General features: G+C 44.4%; 1 long non-coding RNA gene across 1 annotated transcript in view; it reads left to right on the forward strand.

Moving 5' to 3' along the window:
• Positions 1-22,176, forward strand: part of LOC138690269 (uncharacterized) — a 159,179-nt gene that overhangs the window by 129,953 nt on the left and 7,050 nt on the right. The window contains exon 2 of the long non-coding RNA XR_011329069.1: positions 13,107-13,214. This is a non-coding gene — a long non-coding RNA (uncharacterized lncRNA). The remainder of the gene's footprint in view (positions 1-13,106; positions 13,215-22,176) is intronic.

The following is a 22,176-nucleotide window of genomic DNA, read 5'->3' on the forward strand; positions in this document are numbered from 1 at the left end:
GTATCTGAAGCAGATTCTATTAAAATTAGACATGAAATGGAGTTTGTAGGAACACAGTTACTGGCATTAATGGGCATTAATTCAGGGGGGCTAGAAGCAGCCAAACCACGCACCATTCCCAGTTCAGTAAAGAGCAGCATATGACAGAAAAGGGAGGCAAAAAGCACTCGCACAGCTCTTCCCCTGAGGAATTAGAAGCCTGCATGGGACATCAGCTGGTCCCAGATCCTCAGGAAACGGCTTGAGCTTTATTTATTGCTATGTAAATAGTGCAGAATAATCCCATGCCAGATGCCATCTTTTCCTACCACGTTTTGAACAGGAGCCAGGCTGCGTTACTGCCATTTGAGAGCGGATGCCTCCGAAGGAAACGCTAGCACTCGCACCATAGCACAGGCTCAAGGCACACAGCGAGTGCGGCGGCTGGCGATGATGCATGCGAAGATGATGATGTCACAGGAGGAGAAAGTTAACTGATGTAGACATATCAAAGTTTGGGCCCTAGACTTACTGTTTTGAAGCTTATCTTTGTTTCCTAATCCAGCTCATAATCTTTTCAGGAGTATTTCATTTCCTAGGCAAACTTTAATTTATTGCATTTTTTCTCTATCTCTGGGTAGTGAATGGTAAGAAATCAACCAGATTAAAGTTATCGCATAAATAAGGAAAAAAAATTACCCATCCGGTGATGACCTGGAGATACAATTCCTAACTGGCAAAGGCCCAGAGGAACTGAGACTCTGAGTTCATGGGGTCTTAACAACGGGGCAAGTGGGGACATGGAGAACAGCAGCTGAGACTCCACAGGCTCATGTTAGCCTGGAGCATGTTGTGTGTCAGCAACATCAACAAACGGCACAGGAATTCGGCGCATTTTGGCTCCAATCCTGCAAGGGCTTAGGCCTGCACTTAAGACGCATGGAGGAAGGGTAATAAAGCTCAGAGTATGCAAAAGACTTCATGGAAGAGAGGCATTTTTTTCACTCAGAAACAGGCTTTGCTGCACAATTTTTTTTGCCTCCGAATATCAAATAGCGGCAGAGTTAAATGGAATCATATTAATAAGCACGGATAATCCCATCATCCGGGGCTGGGCTGACGGCAAAGCAGCTCTGAACACATGCAGCCAAGTGAAATTTTCCTGCAATTAATTGGATTTGATTAAATTTCTCATTTAGTGGCTGGAGGAAAAGAAGCAGACTAAAGACAGCGAGTAACTTTCTTGCTAACCTGGAGCTTTGAGTAATAGCTGTGGATGTGGGAAACCTGGTTCCCCACTGCATTTGGTGGGAAGAGTGTTGCTCTGAACACAGGAGCGCAAGCCCAAGAACCCAGTTTTCTCACGACCTTTCTCCTTGTCCTGACCTCCTCCTTTTCTGAAAGAGAAGACGAAAATTTTGACCCCCAAATGGCTGTTCTGATGCTGTTACATTTCCATAAAAAAAGTTGAAACCTTTTTATTTTTGTTCCCAGGAAGGGTGAAAACCAATTTCAAGGCCTTGAAAGCTACTGGGAAATGGAGCTGTCAATCTCCAGCCAGCTTCAGATTATGATCTGTGAACTCAGATGGGGGCACGTAGCCACCGATACCATCCTTGTCCTTCCTTACGCGGGGCTGTGCTCTACTCAGAAACATTGAATCTTGATTAAAATTGCTTACAGACATGTCCCGAAAAATCCCTAAGTGAAGCAAGCAGTTGCTTTTATCAGCTTGCTAAAATTGTATGTGACACAGGAAGACTTACGTGGATACTAAATATGGCATAGATTTGCCATTTGATAAATCCCAAACTAGTTTTATACTAAGTGTCTTGTTTTAAATGATACAAATTGGGCCTGGTTTCATCTTCATTTCTCAGCTGTATCATCAAACTATGTTACCTGTTGAAAACTTGATTTGTTTTATACCAGTGACTTGAGTCCTTTTTAGTGCCACTTTGAATAAAGAACTGAAAAGAGCGAAGAGCAAAAAAACCCCGCAGCGTTTTGCAAACATTCTGTCTGCAACAGACAGATCGGCTTTTTCAAAACCCACCAAAAGTCTCAGTGAGCTCTGCCTTGCGTAGTTTTCCGTCATGGGTAACACCAGTGACGTAACAACAGTGAGAGCTGATGAAATCTGCTAGATCACCTGGTTTTGGTCAGATTTGCACATCGTAGTGTTTAATGTAAGCTTTTTGTTAGGGGGTCCTGCTGTCTTTCCAATAAGTAGCAGTTTCCTCTACGTGACAACAGGGAGTCGGAGTCCGAGTCCCATGCACGGCTCCTGGTGGCTGGGGCATCACGATCTCAGCGTCTGTATATTTACTTCCTGAAATCTTGGAAAATTTCAACAGACAGTCTTGGTTTATGTTGAACTGATCTATAGTACCTCAACAAATGAGAATTAAGAGAAGCAGTATCACAGCTCAGTCTCGCATGCGCATATAAACACATAAAGTCAAGTACATACACACGTATGCATATACATGCATGGGCACACCCAGCCACAGTTTCTTAACATCAATATGACTTTTTCTGTGATTTGCATCACATATATTTAGATCCTTTCTAAAACCATTATAGGATAACATAACTTGCAGACGACGAAAAAAAAAAAATGCTTTTCTTTTCTTCTTGGTTTCTCACATGTCCCAGTAAGCCAAAACCCAAACCACAAACAAAACTAGCCGCGTTGTAATTCACAGCAGTGGCTGTTAAAATGCTGGTCTAAGCCAGCCTCCCTGACCGTACCCGAGTGAAACTCGGAGGGGATCATGTCACCTGCCTTTCCCTCCGCCACAATAACTAGTACTCACTTTTGGAGGTTCCCCAGGCCAAGGGGAGGTTTGCTCCTGCGTTAGCTTAGCTGAGCACTTAAGTGCTCCGGGGGTGCCCTGGTTACTTCGGCTTCGATCCCCACCATCTCAGCAAGCCGCCCGCGGGTCCTCCAGGAGGACCCAAGTTCGCTCGCTAGTCCAGGCTGTTCCCAGCATCCACCGACAGCACCGCGAGGCAAAGCACCCGCAGCAAGCGCTGCACGTTTCAGGTCCCTGCTTCGTTATCCGTCTTTGCTGTCTGGCTGCTTTAATCGTCGGCTAACAACTTTCAGGGTTCACCTTGTTACGACCGACCGGGCAGCCAAGCAACGTGCAGCAGCACCCGGCTGCTTCTAGACGAAAAATCTGGCAACATCTGCTACCTCCCAGCTGCTGGCACGCCGGTGGGACTGCTCCTGCTTGCTGCCAGCCCCCTAAATTTGCAGTGAAAGGAATGCCTCCTCTGTCCCTCTCGGCAGTAGGTGGGGGCACTTCAGCAGTATGGAAATAGATGTTACCGTACCACCAAAATGCACCTAAGCTGGAAAGAGCTATACTGGCAAGGACGTGCCCTTTTTTCCTGTAACATTATGGGCAATACCAGCCCGTACAGGCAATATAAGCTAAGATCATCATTTCTCATTCGTTTGTTTGTTTTCCTTAATTGCTGTATAGCAGCTCCCTGTCCGTTACAGAACGTACCATTATCCTTTCTTCACAGCCAGGGATTTACAATGCACGGATTTAGAGAGGAATCCAGGCTATGCTGAAATCCACAGATGAACTCCCAAGCCTGACCTTGGCAGGGCTGGGATTTCACCTAAAATGACTCGTGTGATGTATCACGCAGAAAGGCTGTGGCGTATTATGCGATTAAACACTGGTGTGGGGAACAGAGCTTGTTTAAAACATTTGTCTTTTTTGAAAAAATACACACTTTCCAGAAATAAAAAGCTTTTTGGTCTCATCTTAATTTTGGTGGTAATTTATCAACATATTTCTTCAGGAACAGGTTGGAATCGTGCGAACATTTGGTTACATTTTGCTGTGAGACTGTTATTTTTTGTTTGAATCCATTTTTCTGAAATCTATGCCGCATTGTTATTGTGAGAAACACCTGAACTTCCCCTTGCTTTCCTGAGTGAATGTAAGGACAATCGAGTTGAAAAGGTCAGAACAAAAACATGTTGCCTCAGCTTTTCAATATGAAATACTCAACTTCACTGCCTCCAAAATGAAATCGTTCAGACTTTCTGCACCGCAAGAAATTCTCAGCATTTCTGCGCTCCTAATTTGGAGGCAACAAAGCTCCCAATCATACTTTTTTCACCTTCTTCCCCCAAACCCCAGAATTTCTGGTTTTCAGCCAGCGCTGGCAATGTGTCCCAATCCGGTGTCTGCAAAGCACCGTCCTCGCGTTGGCACGTGAAGGGTCCCCTCTCCGTTCTGCCTGGTGACTGGCTGGCTCTGGACTCACCTCTCATAAACTGCCTGGCTGGTGCTCACCCTGTGCCATCATACACCAACGAATACAGTGACGGGGACGGGGGTTAGACCAGTTTGGGTAGCTGGCACAGCCAGGCTCGTCTCACCCCTGGAAGGTCAGGGTGGAGACGTGGAAGGCTGTGTTTCTGGATGAAGAGGTCTGACCATTATTCCTTTGGGGGTAAGCCCGGGCTAACAACTTATTTCATATCAGTTAGTGCCAATCACTCGCAGCATCCGAGGGGCTGAGAGAGCTGCTGCGACCCTGCGTGGGATTCAGGCGGCTGACCTCGAGGTGAAAATCTCTCTATCCCATTATACACCCCCTGAGACACCCAGGCCCCCTCTACTTTGTTTTCTCTGCTCCCTGTAATTTATTTTCATCTCTCGTTTTAATCTTCTTAGCGTGTCATGTGCGCCCATCAAAGAGATGCTTTCTACGCAGTCTAGCAAGTACGTTAATATGGTTTGTTCGTCTCCACATTTGGGTATCAGTGGTGCTTTTTGGCTATTTGTCAAGCATTTCTGTTTCAGTAAAGTTTATCTTTCAGGGTTTCATATAATCACATTAGCAGGGCAGACGTTAAATAGAAGTGGGGAAAAGGTGCTGAGAGGGGCTGGGGGAAGGGAGAATAGTTCTATGGAACTGGCTCAGCTCTTTTTTTGCAAGGAAAAGGTGACTAGGGACAGAAGATGATTGCTGGATTTATTTCCACACCAAGACTGAGAAATTATTAAACCAAGCTAAGGATGAGTGACTCTAGCTCTGCTAAGGTTTGGATGCAAATATTCTGCAGAAATGGACCAGAAATTGTACTTTGCAGGTAAATGGGGGGGGAAAACCCTCAGGGCTCCTTAACAAGAATGCAGAACAGCTGGGATGAGTAAACCTTGTCAGTATAAAAGGCCTTACTAATTAAGAAAAAAGGACCTTTGGTTTTGTAGGGAGGGATTGTGATAGGGCTTTCTGGGCTACTGATGTCCCTAGGTAAGGCTTCTCAGCACAGCTGGCTTTGCACGGAGTGGTGCTGCAGAAAGCAAAGTGCTCCTGAGGCTCTTGGTGGCAGAAACCCCAGGGCCTGGTTGCAGCAAGGCTGAGATGGCTCTGCCACCCTGTAGGTTCAACTAAAAGACCCTTTTGTTTGGTTTTTGTGCCTGAAGGGATCAGCTTTGTTCAAGGTAAGGAATGCCAGCTCTGATTCCTCTTGTATCAATCTGTCCACATTTCATTAAGTTTATATGTAAACTTTGGGTTTTAAATAAACAGTGGTACAGCCTTATTTCATATCGAATCATGTATCTGAATATATATATATATTTGGTTTTGTTCTGAACTGGAATTCATGATACATTAAGGGCAGCCCTGGTTTTTTAGACTTATAAATGCCTCCTATCTTTGGTAAGGCTCCAGATGTCTTCTTCTCAAGCAGTAAGACTTACAGCTGGAACCACTACTTCTCTAGCTACCTACCTACTTCTATTCCTTATGTAAGGAATTAGCTTTGCAGGATCTTGCCATTGCCTCTTGATGCTTTAAGAGGCAGTTCTACCTTTGGTGCTTTATTCCAAATATTTTGTCAAGGTAGATGATACCTTGGTAGGTACACCATTACTGATGTTTTACTTGCTCAGTTAAGGAGAGGTGAAAAAAAGACAACCTGAGAAAAAAGTGGATGATTTCATGTGATTTTTTTTTTTTTTTTTTTGCTTGTGCTGTGTAATTGCTGTTGCTGGAAGTCGCTGATGGTGGTAGAAAAATTGTTGAATTCTTGGTGAAAAATTAACGTGGGGGAGTCCATAATTTCTATGCAGCACTTGATACAATTCCTAAGTATCGTCTGAGGTCTTTTTGGCAGCTTTTCTGCTCCACCAAATCTTGCATAAACATCTAACTGGAGAATTTACTTGTAGTGTATTTTTATCCAGGTGTCTTCAGTGGTGTGGAAAATAAACTGGTTCTTCTACTCTGCTGGATCTGTACAACTGGCAGTGCAAAGGGCTGTATCTTTCAGCTCGACTCGGCCCTGTGGTGGCTCTGAATGCCGGCCCTTTGCCATGCCTGCTAGGTTTGAAGCAGCACATAGTACACCCTAGCACCCTGCTGCTTGCAGGTTGTAGCCAATGATGCCATCTTAAGGCAACTCCTAGACTGCTCTTCTGCCATCTTTCTTATTTATAGTAGTTTCTGATTTGGGAGGAGCCCCAACTAAGAAGGGGTTTTGGTGGGATCAGTAGGGGATGACATCTCGAGATGGAGGGGGCTGGTAGGAGCAGAACTTTGTGCCCTGGGGCACCAGAAATGGGAAAGGAGACAAAAGCACCTGAAAAGAGAGGAAAAATATAAAATGCTAAGGGAAATTGGGACTGAAAAGGAAGGGAGGGGCTGCAGTTGGGAGTCCTGCCACATGGCTGGTAGTGCTGTGAGGCCAGCAAGGACCTTGGCCCAGACTGTGGTCTCCATCCCATACAGCCTGAAGCTGGTAATGACACAATGTGGAAACTGGGGCACAGCTGCCAGAACTCAAATATGCAGTTTGGTATTATTTGTCTTGTGCAGATAGATTATTCTGCCTAGAAAATATGTTTTTCTGAACCAAGCAATGATTTTGTGTGTGCGTGTTAAATAACGTCGTCTTGTGGTTCCTAGTGCCAAAGATACCACAGGATGAATGCACCTTTAGGTATAGCAAGAATCAGGATAGTAAAGAAGGCAAGGAAATATTGAACAGTCTTGAATCCTGGTTACTCTTTCTGCATCATTTCCAAGTGAGAGGGGCAGATTTGCCCCTGGCCTCAGTCTGTGAAGTTGACATGAAAATTTTTATGATATGAATCTCAAAAATCTTTTCCAGGCTTTCTTACTAACATGATAAGTGTTTGTTTGCTTGTGTGTGTGTTTTTTTTTTAATGTGGCCAGCATTGGTAATGTTATATGCCTGAGTACAAAATCACACAAGTCAGAGGTGGGATAATAAAAGCCACACTTTTGCCAAGCTAGTAAGATAAAAAGTAAGGAGGAGCATGTTAGTACAGTCACAGGAGTTTTGACTTGGATATCCCCTTAATCATCTGCATCTAGCAAGCCTGAGTTTCATCCCTCCGGGTGTTAAGAATAAACAGCAAATGTGGACAACCACAAAAGCCTTTTAACATAGGTTTAACTACCAAGCCCAGAAAGATCTTTTGGCTCTGAAAAGATGGTAATAAGCTGCACTTCAGTTGAAATAGGTTGTTCCATAGCTGAGAAGAAGCACGCACAAAAACTTTTTTTATTAAGCTAGGAAGAACATTAGCATAATGGATGTTGTTATTTTTATATCGTGCATTTACATTTGTACTGAAGAAAGTACTTAAATAACTTTAGGTCATTTGCAGTGAGGAAAGCACTTATGCACATTATATAACTTTATGCAGGTATTAAAAACATCTCAGGTCTCTAGAGCATTTACTGAATCAAACTCAGTATTTATTAGTAAATTGTATGAAAAGCCACTTTCATATACACACAGCTTGAGTTCTCTAAAACCAAATGTGAACTAGAAATATTTCCAATACTCTTGCATTTAACTGCATGATAGAGAAAGAAAGAATCATTGGAAAGAGAATAAAAACAGTCCCCTGTAGCATATTATTAGCTTTTGAGCCCAGAAAAGGAGATTATGGGCAATAAATAGAACAGGACAGGCTGATGTACTTATTACACCAAGAAATAGAAAACCAATGTGAAAGAGAAAAATGTGGGGGTTTTAAACCTTTGTCTTGGGAAGCTTTTAGTTGGTTATCCAGTTAGCTATCTGAAAAATGTCTTAAATCAGGCTTCCATCCAATCTTTGATGCACCTTTGTGCAACTTGAAGGAATACTTGGAGTGTAGCGGTATCATTTACAATAATAAAGGATCACTAAGCCTGGCACTTCAGAAACTCAGATCCACTCCCTCTTGAGCAGTTCTCCATCTTGACTAACAACCTATTAAGTGTTATTTGTAATGCAAGTCAAGGCATATCTACATACTCCTTGATTTTGATCTTTGCAGCTTCCACTTCTCTTTTTGAAGGAAAACATTCATGTAAAATGATGCCCTTTGACAGATGCAGGGCATAATTCTCCTACATGCCTTGAATCAGGCAGAATACCTGTTACGGTGTTATTCTAAAGAATATGAACTTCAATATCAGCACTGACCAGCCTAGAGGGAAGTGGAGACCTGAGAATATAGGGAGCTGTCTAAGCAAAGGCAAGTATATGGATTCGATATTATTTACAAAGCAGAGAGCTCAGACTGCCTTTGCTATAAAACCATCAACTGGCAGAGTTGGGCCAAGCTTTCTTGGTTTTCCCTAAATTATTTTTCAATGTTAGAAATGTGTGTGTGTACACATACCAGCCTTTTAAGTCTCCTTGAAAAGGGGAAACTTTGGATACACCGTGGAGTGACTCTGTGCCTTTTTGGTTAAAAACCACCGAACTTCTAAGGTAAATAAAGCAGCAGGTCATCTTGCGTGTTTATGTGGCGCTGAGCACGGTGGGGTCATGATTCAGAACGAGGTCAGAGCAACACAAACTACAGCCAGAAGAGAGTCAGTGAGCAAAGTTACTTCTGCTTTGCCTGTATGCTCATGTATTTGTGGCAAAACATATGTCCCGATCCTTCGCTCATGCCTATGTAGGTATGAGAAGTCTCCATAGTAAACAGAACAATACCAGAGGAAGCGAGGAAACGAACTGGCCTATTTATAATTGCTCTGCTACCAATATACTCCTTCAACAGCTTGCCCAGATTACACATAATTGTGTATACTCTCTGGAAGAGTGGTTCTGAATCCTGTACCTATAATTTTGTCTCTTGTCAGAAGATGCTTTTATAATACAATCTGTATTTATAACTGTATTCTACACATCCTATTACACGGATACTTTAATATTAATTACTTTGACCTCTGTTTGACTACTGGGTAAAGGGACAGGGGGCTTTTTCCAGGAACATAATCCTTCTCATTTTTCCAGATAAATGAATTTCAGTTTAATTTTCTTTCTCTCCAATTGCTGTAACACTTGTCTTGTTCCCAGGGTCCTTTTGTAAGAGGAAATGATCTTTCTGTGTGAGCTTTTTTCCCTTAAAATCTCCCCTCAGACTTCTCCATCGACAGACAGAAAGGAAACCCTGGCGTGCTGAAAAACAGCAAAACCCCAGGTTCCTGCAAGTACCCTGCCAAGCTGCAGCCAGGCACCGACCACCACAACCGCCTGGCTTTACCTGGGGGCAGGCAGGGGAAAGGGGTTGCACGGTGCCTCTTTCTGCCGAGGATTTAACCGCTATTGGCGTGCACCACGTGTCGACGTTTAACGTGGAGCAGCATCCACATCGAAGGGTGACTGCAGAGGAGGCCAGTTCACGCCGTGCCAGGAGACCTGCTCCCTGCCGCTTCTGCAGCGGGTCAGAGAGGCAGCTGCCTTGCTGAAACCCCAGGCCTTCCCTGCGTTACTGTTCCCCTTCCCACCTTCGTTCTGCCTTGCCTAATTACTGTGTGAGCTCTTCAGGGCAGTCTCTGCCACCGTGTGCCCGGCACGGTGGGGCTGTGATGTGGGTTAGAGCCCTGGGGCACTAAATGCAGTGGAAGTCATTAATAGGTCAAGAAAAAAATTGTTGAAGCGTGCGGTAAGGATGGAGAATGAGCAAAACCCTGAAAATTCCCAAATGTTTACTGGCCTGAGCTTGGAGCAAACTGTTCTTTGAAATCCAAGATCTTGGCTTAACTCTTCGATGTTGCTGCTTTTTCCTGACTGAGGATCGGTGGTTTCGGTCAGCCCCTCCGCTTCCCTCTTCTCTTCCCCTCTCTCCTTATCCACTGACAAATCCTCTGGATGGGACAGGGTTTTGGCTTGCAGGGGAGAGTCTCATCTCCAGCAAGGGAACTGGGCTGTCTGCTTCTCTGCTGTAATCCTCTGGTCCAGCAAACCCAGAGGATTCCAGTGGAGCAAACACTTTTTGTCAATAAACTGTTTGCTTTATTGTAGTGTCAGTGGTTCCCATACTGGATGCAGCTATTTAAAAAAAAAAAAAGGCAAACAAAAACCCCCTGTAGCTAAAACCTTTACAATGACAGCATGAAGGCAGAGACTTCTCTAACCTAACTGGGAGTGGGGACAGGGAAGGTGCTGCATTGCAATGACTGTGTTATGTGCTGCATAAGCAGGCACTCATCTGCTGGTACCCATGAGGGAACTAATGTTCCCTTATTCCCCCATCCCTCCACTGCCAGCTAATCTGTGCCTGCCCTCTAATTTCCTGGCAACTGTTCTAATGTACAGGCTAATAATGTTTGCAGCAATCCTGGGAGACATCAGTGTGCAGGCTAGCTATGGGGTTATAGGTCCAAAGGAGGATTAATTAGGGGAATTGTGGCATCTGGAAGGGGGGACCTTTTGAGAAGCCCTTCATCCAGGTGGTGTGAGCAGGAGTTCGGATAAGCACACAAATATTTCTGTGAAGAACTGGAATGCCATCCCTAATTGAAGTTCAACCGCTACTAAGTCCCCTTGATAATTTCTCCTCCTTTCTTCCTCAGACTATCTCTTTTGTTGTTATTTCCAACTATAACTTAATGAAAACACATTTGAAAGTAAAATTATGGATTTCTCAGGGACTCTGACCCTTAGGGGCAGCCATGGAGATACTGCAGAAGGAGCTGAGTACGCAAGCTTCTGTTAATTAGAGCAGAGTGAATGATTCATAGGAAATAATTTATTCAATTAATTTAGCCTCTCTTTCTTTTGCAAATTATCTATGGAAAGTTTACAATTTTATTGCGTTCAGCTGCTTGACAGCAAATGATTTCTCTGCATGTAGTTGACCTCCACGCAGTTTGAAATGTAAGCTCTGGCTTTTAGTTTTTCAGTGGACAGAGGTACTGGAGTTGGTGTTCTTCCTTGATTAAACAACTGGCTTTTAATGTGTGCCTTGAAAAACTGATGTTCATTGTTACAAATATAGAGGTGACCCTCCATGAATATTATTAACCATAGCATAGAAATAGCTCTGCCAGCGAACCCATTTGCTAGAACAATGATCTGGAAAGTCTGTCCAGCACTTCGCCTCCTGTGTCCGACATGGTGTGTCTTTGTGAGCCTTCCCCTCTGGCGTGCTCAGGGAATTTCCACTCTTTCTCCTTCACCAGACCTGTGCAGAGTCCTTTGCTTAAGCTTATCTCCACATTGAGGCAACCTCTCCAGAATATCAATTGTCTGATCAAAGCAGCCATGAAGCACAGTTGTTAAAGTCAAAGTCATAAAATTCATTGCCAATAATCTGATGCCTACTTGCTGAAGTCCTTGTCAGCAAGGTGGTTATTTATTCACCAAGAAGCATTCATGATGCTTACCATTTTTCACAGTAAGGATTACGGAATACTTCACAAGCAGCACAAAATCCTAAATCGTACCTGTAATGCTCCACCACCACCAAGCAGCAAACAGCCCTGCTCCCTAGCCTTGCAGCATTTCCCTTTCTCTGACTTCCACACCTAGGGTAAATTAAATTCACACAGACCTTGGGTATGGGCAACTGAATTCGTATATCTGTCTGGGTTTAGGGCAGGGTCATTGCTTCCAGCAGACTTCTGCTGCCCTGAGATGAGGGATGTGCGGTGAGCCCAACCCACAGCGGGCAGGCTTTTCTTGAGATGCATCTGAGCACATGGGTTGTAACTCTGCTCAAGGTAACATTAGTTTTGGTAACAGCTTTTCTCACTCCATCATCAAAAAACATTTTTAAAGAGCAACGGTACTGTGTGAAAATGAATGCACAGCAGCATTCTTGTAACAGGTGCATAATATTTCAGTAATAGGCTTGTGGGATGTTTATTCACTTGCCAAATTCATTTATCAGGTATTGGATTCAAAGGATTTCCCAACAGGATATCTGCAGAGATTAGTGAGCTAGGCAAATGTGCTTTGAACAAATGCATCCTTTCATCAGGCAGTCATTTGGATAATTCCAGCATCAACATGCTCGCTGCTGGAATCGGTCAGCTGGTAATTGCATTAACCATTTTTCCGGCGGTCATATGTATCTGTTCCTTTAGATCCTACAAGGGCAAAGTTTGGCCTGCGACCTGTTAGTCAAGAGGCACCTGCCCGTCCTTGCCCATACATGTGCAGTTTCAGCTAGCCCAGTGTTGCCCAAAGTAACCTTTCCTACCTGGAAAGAGCTGCTGTATCAAAAAAACAAAAATGTGCTGCAAGACTTTGTTAGCACAGGTTGACAATACTTTATTTTGAAAAATAGTTGAAGAAGAATTACCTTGAGGATGTAAGAACATTTTATTTCAAAGTATTTTAGCATAAAGTACTTCTCATTTTCATTTTCTTGTCCTTTAGAAGGTGTTTTTGTTTTTAAAGTTGAAAATAGAATGAAACTACTTTTAATGGAAGAAATTTGTCATTTGATTTGAACTTTTTTTCCCCTGGAACTTTTTCTTAGGAGAAATTTTGAATGGATTGTCACTTTGATGGAGGACAGAAATTAATATTGAAATAAGAGGAATTCCCATGGTTTGAAAAGTTCAGAAGTTCAGCTTTAAGACAGCAAGTCATACAACAGATATATTGGAACACATGTTTTATTAGCAGCTTAAAGAAGAAATCGCAAAAGTTTTGTTAGTTTTGTTCCAGCAACTAAATGGCTCATTCCTTTTCTTATCTGCTGTATCCTATAAAATTTCTGGTCTTAAACACTGCAGTGACTAATCATGGAAAAACTAATCAGCTTGGCTTATTAAATGGCCAGTTATCTCTTAATAAATGAAGTTTTTTTTCTTTTTAGGAAGATCAGCTGCCTGCTCTATGAAAATGAGGCTCTATTTCAGATACCTGAAGTGGAGAACCATCATTCTTTCACTGATTTTTGAAAATATGGGTCACCATACATAAGGTACCAAGCTTAAATCTTGTAATGACTTAAATGTGTTTTTTCTGTGCCTTGAGCTGTAGAAGTATAAACAAAACCAAGGATTTAAGGGTAGCGCATGATTTTTCAAGCTGCTGTTTGCTTTTCAGTCAATTTTTTGAGCCCTTTAAATTGTGGAGGGCTGAAAGACCATTTAATAAATGAACTTTGAGGTACACCAGGGCTTTCCTGGCTTATGAAACAAATCCTACCAAGTCTTCAGCATGAAGGGAACCAGGGCCATGCAGACAGCACAAAAGAAGGGCTTTGTGAGAAACAGGAAAGGAACAAGGAGGGTGAAAGTGTTTGCAGAACTGGGAAGGTAGCCTAACATGCTTGTGGGGTTTTTTGTTGTTTTTTTTTCTTGTGGGACATATTTTGTTGTTATTTGTGAAGCATAATATTTTACCGTCAGAGCAATGGTACCCTCCCAGCAATGCCCTTCCCTTGTTTGCACCCTTCGGAGGTCACTAGCTGCTCATGCAGACTATTGAGTGGAGGACTGATGTTTGCTCCCAAGTGGAGAAGATAAGCTAAATTGCTTTCTTCGGTTCATTATAACAACTCAAGAGCAGATGTCTCAGGCTGTAAAGCTCGAGTTGAGTTCTGCACGCCCTGGGAATGGTGAGGTATGATACAGCTCTGTGGTTTGGGCTTGGCCTGCTCCAAGGACGTGTGCCAGCTGTGTGCTCCACATCTGGATTGAAGTCCACATTCCCCCAAAAGCCCCGCTCGGAGCTCAGGGATGTTCCCAACCGCAGGCTTTGCTTGTGCTCATCTCAATGTATCAGAAATGATGTGGGAGAGGGATAACAGCCTTCCACACGTGGTTTTGCCATGGTGATAGCGCGAACAGGTAGGACATCGCCACTTTATCTTTCCCTGCCAGACGGCTCGTGTGGGGCCACAACGTCTTGACGTGTCGCACCTTGATGTGCCCCGGTGTCCCCAGGCTGGGCTCTGCTGGGGGACCAGGACCTTGCACCCCACATGCCCAGCCATGGGCAACTGGCAGGGGGGAAGGATGCTGGCAGGCATCCTGCTCCCATCGTGAGCAGGCTGCTCCGGATGGTTCTGGCGTGGAAACGTCTGCATGCGGGAGCCCTTCAGCAGCAAGGAAGGGAAAGCCAGAGCGCACTGCTGCTTTCTATCAGGGAGAGTTTAAAAGTGACTTGCCGGCTGACAGAAGCAGCAGCTGCAAGGAAATTTCCACACATCCCCCCCCCCCCTTTTTTTTTTTTAAATGACAGCAATGTTTTAATCAAGTTGGGCTGAGCATGAAAGTCTGAGTGGGAGGAATAGCTGGGGAGGGGAGGAGGAGCGGAGGAATGGCTGGCTGCTGGCATATGTCTAAGCTGAGGGATGCTCTCTGCCTAGGAGGACAGTTAACCTACACAAAATGTTCTGGCTTCTTGCCCGTATCAGCCACATCATGCTGCTCCAGCCTTTTCTGCCAGATCCCCGAGATGGTGACTGTCACTCCGACAGAGGGAGAGAGAAGAAGGAAAGATGAGGGGGGGACAACACACCAAACAACCCACCAAATCCAACACCACAACCCAGTAACAGGCTTGCTGTCAAGCCCAGGTTGAGCAGCAGTATTTTTTGGGAATGAGTGCTGGTGGAAACATAGTGAGCCAGCTGTGTACTTCTGCAGAATAAATCAAGGCCAGGCTGAAGGCCTTGGAGAGTAAAGTCAGCAGAGCTCCACAGAAACAGCCCTGAATGTATGGCATTTAATAGAGAACCTGAACTCGTACAGTCTAGCCATGAGCAAACCGAGACTAGGGCTGGGATTTTTTTTTTCCTGTTAAATCCAGGTGGAAGAAACATTGATTTCTAGAAAAAAAAAAATTCAGAGCCAGAAATGCTTTGATGACACCTTTGTTTATACCCATAGACTTTCTTATACAAGGGATGTTATGATAGCCAGTTTACCAAAACTGCCCCTGGCCTCGGGTCAAATCTCCTGGTCTCCTTAGGCCAGGACTTTTGCCACTCCTCCCTCACAAACTTCATCTTCTGGAGAAGGCTATTAGTTCCCACAAAGAAGCAGCTCCCTCTGCAAATTATTGTGGAAAACCGACTGATTGCTCTCTGCCCCCACGCTTTGCATGTGGGAGCTGACAGACCCATGTCATTACCCAGTCCGCAAAAAATCTTTTATTATTAACAACACAACTGCTGTTCCCAGGTTACGCCGCACAGCTCTCACGGACTTCTCCAGCACCAGTGAATTAGCTGAGCATCATCAGCGCAGAGCAAAAATGTCCTCCTTTGGCAGCAAATGGCCGCAAATGTCTTCTCAGCCTCCGTGGCTTGAGTTTGGAGCTGGTGGCAGTTCCCTTCTCCTCTGGGAAGCAGAGAGGAGAGACTGCCTGTGCCCCGGGAAGGCTGGAGTGGGACCTGGGGGGCACAGCAGCTTCTTGAAGCTCGGGGGAAGTTGCTGCTGATCTGACAGCAAGTGTTCAGAAGAGAAGAGACTGCTGCAAAGCACATCTTAATAGCTAAAAGCGGTGCGTGACTTCTCTTTTAGACCTGGCTGCTGATCTCGTAGCTGGCACTTAAATTGTGCTTTCAAGCTGTTCTCTGAAACCACTTATCTACTTCAAAAATATTTTTAATGGAACCTGAGATTCTCCGGTAGCTTGAGTTCTAAGGAAAAACACAAAACATAACAAGATTCAGGTCAGAATACCACATTATTCTAGGATATTTGAAAATGAGGGAAGATATCTAAGGCCATTTGAATGAAAGGACTTGAGGTGGGGAGGGTTGAGGATTATTTAATTTATTTTACTTAGACTTATCACAGAGAAAGAAAAGCATCTAGGGACCATTAACGTGCTTTTTAAATCCGCAAAAGCTACAAATCAAAAAATCTGTTGGAAGCAAATAGACAAACAGTTGGTTTAAATATACATTAGGGGAGTACAGAATCACAGCTGCTCTTATTTGTAACCACCACCCAAGGTACAGGTCTTTCCTTGAACCAGCTTGTCACGCAAGGACCACACCAGATGCCTTGCGAAAACCCTCTCCCGTGCTGGTAGGCACCGCTCCTGCAGTCTGCTTCAGCCTCCAAAGGGCAGAGAGTGTAGAGGGTGGACATGGGGGTTACAGCAAACGCCTTCCAGCTGGTAGGAAGCTTTCATCTGCTCCAAATGGATGATAGGGCTGCTTAAATAAGCTGCGTATTTATCTAACGTATCCTCAGGGAATTATAAGTGACACTGCTGTACCTCGGCGGAAAGGCAGCAGAAGTTGAAAAAGTAAACAGAAAAGCCTGGTGGACGGTTTTATAAAAGCTTCAGCCCTTTCTGCTTTCTTACTGCAGATCCACTGATATCTTGCTGGAGGTGAAACACCTGTGATAATCATTTGGCATGCAGATATACCTCTTGTTCAGGTGCCAGATTTACACCTAGCATTATGTGGGACACAAAAGAAAAGTGGGGAAAAAAAATAGTTTCTGTGCTTTTTGCCACTTGTTTGGGGTTTAGGTGTAAAGAATCATGAAAGGTTTTGTTTTCAGGGCTCTATTTTCTTCCAACCTCCCTACTGTTAGCAATATTATCTGTGTCAATTTTGTTGTTCAGCCGTCTCTGGTGGAAAACTTCTTGCAGGCATCAACAGTAGAGGTCCTTCAGGTTTTACTGGGGTGTTTTAGCTCTTGAACAAAGGTTCCTTTCTCTCATATCTGTTAATAAAAAATACTTCACAAAACCCTGGAGCTTTTAATAACTGTATAGATATTAGAATAGGTGGAAGATTTTAAGAGAATGGGGGGGATGCCCCTCAATACAACTTTTGCTGGGAGGGTGCTGCAGACAACACACCCAGCAGTCCTCTCCAAAAAAAGCCTTTGGCAACAAAGTGGGCTGGGGTTCCTTGGGTCGTAGTGTGGAGATGTGCTTGTCCAGTGGCCTCCCTATAGCCTACCTGTATAACCAAAGGTAGGAGTGGAGAGGTCTGTAGAAAGGTGGTAGCAGTTGGGAATGGCATTCATTGCACCCAGTTTGGTCCATCATATTCAATACATGAGTGGGCATCAAGACCAAACTAAGACCTGGTTCTTGCTGGTCAGTAGAAAGGAGCTGCTCCTCCTGACATGAACACGTCCCTGTTGTGTTAAATACCCTCCTCAGTGCAATGTGACTCGCTCCCACAGGTTGCCCTTACCCTGGACATCGTGCCAGCCTAACCAGCTGGCACTGACTAGTTGCTTAATTTTGAGGTGGATGAAGTTTTAGGCAGTAGGATAAATCCTATCTCTGGTTTCTGAACAGCCAAAGCAACAATCAGTTGTTAAATAACGATGGTTTTGTCACACTGGCTTTCTAGCAAGTCCTGTGGTCAAAACAGACTCCAGCAATTAGCTTCCCTCAGTCTCCCTGACAAAAAACATAGGTAGCACACCATTTAACAGTTAACACAGGACCTCCAGAAAGAGGTACCAATGCAAAATAAGCTTGTGTTAAATCTTGATAATTGAGTTCAACACTTACTCAGTTAAAGTTAGACATTGGAACAATCTGCATTTTGAACACGATACATTTAGGTGTGGTGTAAGTGTGAATGTCCCATAAGGTGGTACGCCTCCTTCAGCTGATGAAGGATACAACATCAGAATTGCCCTCAGATGTATCTGTAGCCATCCACAGAGCAGCTTCTAGAGAGGTGTCACTCAAGGACAATGTCTCATGTCATTGAGACCCTGGATGTGTCTGAAGGAGGATACAGGGACCTTGTAAAGCAGTGCAGAGCATAGCACTGCCCTCATTCTGTGAGATGACATGACGTATGTACTTCTGAGCCCCAAAAGAGGAAAAATTATGGATTCCATTTTACCTGTGTAAATTATTTGAGGACCAGGTTACACAGGTAGCCTCGCGGATATCAGGAGGGCAAGACACTTGTAAAGCAGCCTTGTTCGAGAAGGACCCCAGAGCATGAATGTGTGTCTGCTGATCATGTGTGCTGGGGCTGAGGTTCACATCAAGGGGGGATCTCTGCCTGAGGGTGGCTTTGGATCACACTTAGAGGCTTTAGTCTAGAGAAGGCAGGAGCTATTATTGTGAACTGGGGGGTTCATTCTGCTTGTTAAAGTGTGTCAGTTATGTTGGGTTTTTTGTGATTTCATGGTTGTCTTAAAAGCTCATTTCTTGGTGGTCATTACAGAATCAGCTGGAGCCCCAGTCCACTTCTGAGCCGTAAAACCCACCAGTGACCAGATCAGTAACCTCCTCTCAGGTCTCTCTGGCTGTTTCTCCCACCAGACAGGAGGGATATTTTCAGCATCCCTGGATCAGTCTTCAGCAAGAATGAACAAAATAAGCATCAACATCTTTGGCTCATCCCTTCCAGGTCCACACTGTGGGTGCACCAGTAATATTCTTGAGAGGGTCCCTTATTTCCTTTGGACTCCTGATACACAGCAAGAGACAGGGGAAATGTTTGCAAGGCAAATGCTTTCTGATGGGCCTGCCCCAAACTCACCAGTTACAAGCCATTTGTATGGAAATGACACTACAATTACTATCCTAGAGCCGCATCCAACCTTGGCTTCTGCCAGCAGAAGGTACAGGCTACCAGATGGCAGAAATCCTACCCAAGTACCAAGCGGTTTAAACTGCTCTTTTTGCTAGGAATTTAAATGGTCCATATGCTGAAAGTATAACGCTTGGCTGCACCCTGGCTGCCTAGCAGAGGTCTCTGCTGTCTGGGCTAAAGGGGATGAGCAATTAGCTCATAAGAGCTAGGAGCCCGTATCCCCCCCTTATGTCCCAGTATCAGACTGTGCTACTGTCACACACGTGCTAAAATGTCTGATTGTGCATCTGGAGGAGGATGGTGGTGCCTGCATTTACAGTCCGACTGTCAATTTGGGGTGTTGTGACAGAGGCTTGAGAGAAAAGCCAAGACTGGGAGCGGTCGGGGTGTCCAGTCTCCCCTTTTTCTCCACTACCTGCTTCTGGGATCGGCTGGTGAAACCCCGAGCTAAGGGATTCAAAGGGCATAGGTTGTCGTGGATTTCAGAGGAGCACAAACGCTGCTCTCCGGGGGATTTGCAGCCTCTGGTTTCCAGGGTCTGGCGAAACACCTGGCAAATCCTCCCCCGGCAAGCTGCTTTGCAGCGAGCTGCACAGTGCCTGGAGCAGAAGGTCCGCAGCTTTGGGTACAGGTTGCTCGCCACGGGGCAGGTAGGACGGCCCCGCTCCTTCATCATCTGGGTGATTTCATTTGGTTGCTGGAAAGGGCTTGCTTCTCCCCTGAGCAGATCCCCTACTCCAGGCGCCCTTTGTAAGTCATCTTCCAAAAATCTGCCGTCAGCCTGGCTGGCTGAGGCTGTACCCGCTCCAGGGCAGTAATGCCCTTTTTTGTGTGAAAAGGTGACCGAGCACAGTGCTTCAAATTAAAAAGTGCCCCGCCTCGTGCAGAAATGTTAGCCCTTCTCCTGATTTATAGCCTCTTCTCCGATTCATCCAGTCTCCCCTTGCCTTTTGTGCTGGAATTGAACTCCAGCCGGATGGCTCGGAGGGCTTTGCTAAAGTAACCCCTGGAGAAAATTCCTTTCCTGGTCAGCTCGCTCTGAATTACTCTTCTGCTTAAAATGTACTCTCACTGTCCTGGCTTACTGGCTCTAGATTTATTATGTAACATTTGTCTAATTTAAATTGCGTTTTCTCTTTACTGGCCCAGTTGCCTGCAAGATCTGCTTCATCCTGAATCCTGTTACGTTGTTGTTCATTGTTCACTTTTTCTCTCTCTGGTTCTGGTACCATCAACCAATGCTGGTGTCTTGCATCTGACATCCTTATCTAAATCATTTACATACATTGAATGCATTTAAAAGATAGGGAGGTCAGATTTTTAGAAACCTTGCAAGGTCACTGCAAATAAAGCTAAGATGTAATTTGTTTTCTGCTTGTCCTTTTCATATGGAAAATTGTATTTTGATATTCATAAGGAGACTTTTATTAGCAAATATAAGAGTGCCTTGAAACAGATATTTTAATCATGCATGTAATTTTTTACGATTGTGACTATTAGTATTTAGCATGCTTGTTATCCTTGATGTTTTTTTGCCCAGAGGGTCTCCGGACGAACAAAACAGCACATATTTTAGTAAATTATTCTCTCTGTATCTGTGAGTTATTGGCCCTTTTAAAAACACTTTTTGCTAAAAATATATATATATATAAAAAATAATACAGTGTTGTTTCTAATGGGAATAGACAACAAGCATTTCCCAGTGACTCTTTCTAGCAGGTCCTCTCAGCCCTGTGTCAGACCTAGATGACTTCTAGGGAGCTCCAAGCCTCTAATAGGAACCCAAAGCTCCTTGGAGGTAACACTTTAAGTACCGCTGTTACGGTGAGCAGTAAATCAGACTTCTAAAAGGTGTTAGGCTTGTGAATACAAGTGCTCCATAATGAGCATTTGGGGCTAGGTCCTCCCAAGAGTCTGAATCCCAGACACTGCCTCCACAGCGGTGGGGCACTGGGGTGACATCTCCTCGCCTCCTCGTATTGGGGTCAGGAGAAGGCAGCTCGAGCCCAAGCAGAGATTTGAGCAGCCTCGTGCTGCACAGACATCACCCCATGAAACCTTTGCCACCAACCCGGTGCAGGAGCACGCTGGGCTATTTGGTGCGTTGTGGGAGGACAAACCCTCTTTGCCCAGCTGAGGAGGAACCAGTGGTCGTTTGCTGCCAGAAAGCCCCTTAGGTACTGGCAGGTGGCCATAAATGAAAGTTGTCTGTAGGCTGCTTTTAAGCTCTGCCTGAGCACCTCTGCCCTGTGTGCAGCTGACTCTTCTGGAATCAGCTGGGTGCTCCTCATCTGTGGCCCCCCCGTGTTTCAGCGGTGGGAAGACGTGGCTCACGGGTTCAGTCCAGGCTCACAAACTCTCCAATTCCCCCCAAGGCAGTTCATAGGAATCATAAAACCTTGAACTGCAGGAGCCTCAACCCCTCCTATTATGTATGAACTTGTCTCCAGTGTTTCACTGGGCTCCAGGGCAAGTTTGTTCATTGCAACAAAAACTATTTCTTTTCCCAAATACAGCAAATTGTAGGCACTCCTTAACAATAGATATGAATCCATTTTCACAGGTATCAGGTCTTACATCTCAGCAAGTAGACTCAGTTTTCACAGAATAAGTAGAAAAAGGGGTTGAGGTTTGGAAACCTCCAAAGAAAATAAGTATCACATGATGGGGGAGATGAAAAACTTTCTCACATATAGCATGCACTGAGTTGATATCTCCGTGGCTTGTGTTACTGTACATCTCCTCACACTAATTCCGTCTCTGAAGTGAGGAAGTGCTGTCATTCTCACTGGATACATGGAGTCATTTGGTGATGGGCAGATGGGAAATCTGTAAGAAAGCTAGAAAATACTGTAGATTTCATGAGTTCTGGACTAGGAAAAGCAAGTTAGGTGGCTAAAAAGTGTTATGGATTAAAGGATAAGTCACCAGACTAGGAGACCAGAGTGTGTTTTATCAGGGATTTATTGCATTTACTCTTTCTCAGCTTACAGTGGTGAAATAAAAATGTCAACAATTGACAAAGAAATTAAACTGATTCAATAGCTATTAACATTTTATACTCCTCAGGTGGCACTAGTCACAAAATAACCCTTGAGTAATACATGTGCTAAATATCAACAGTAAGTTTCAGTATTTGTCATCAAACATGCTTTAATACTGAGCTACCCATGCACAGAAAAATAGAAGGAGCAAGTAATGTTTGCACACGGCAAGAAGGCTAGAGATACCATGCTAAATACAAAAACAACCCTTCAGAAAACCACTCTGGTTATTAGTAAAAGAAAACTATCAGAAATAAAAAAAGCATTAAAATGAGAAAGCTAGAAGAGATTGCACACTAAATGTAAAACTAAATGAAGCAGGAAAAAAAAGATTTTCAGCAGATCTTTGC

Source organism: Haliaeetus albicilla, chromosome 21 (genome assembly GCF_947461875.1).
Source record: "Haliaeetus albicilla chromosome 21, bHalAlb1.1, whole genome shotgun sequence".
NCBI lineage: Eukaryota > Metazoa > Chordata > Aves > Accipitriformes > Accipitridae > Haliaeetus > Haliaeetus albicilla.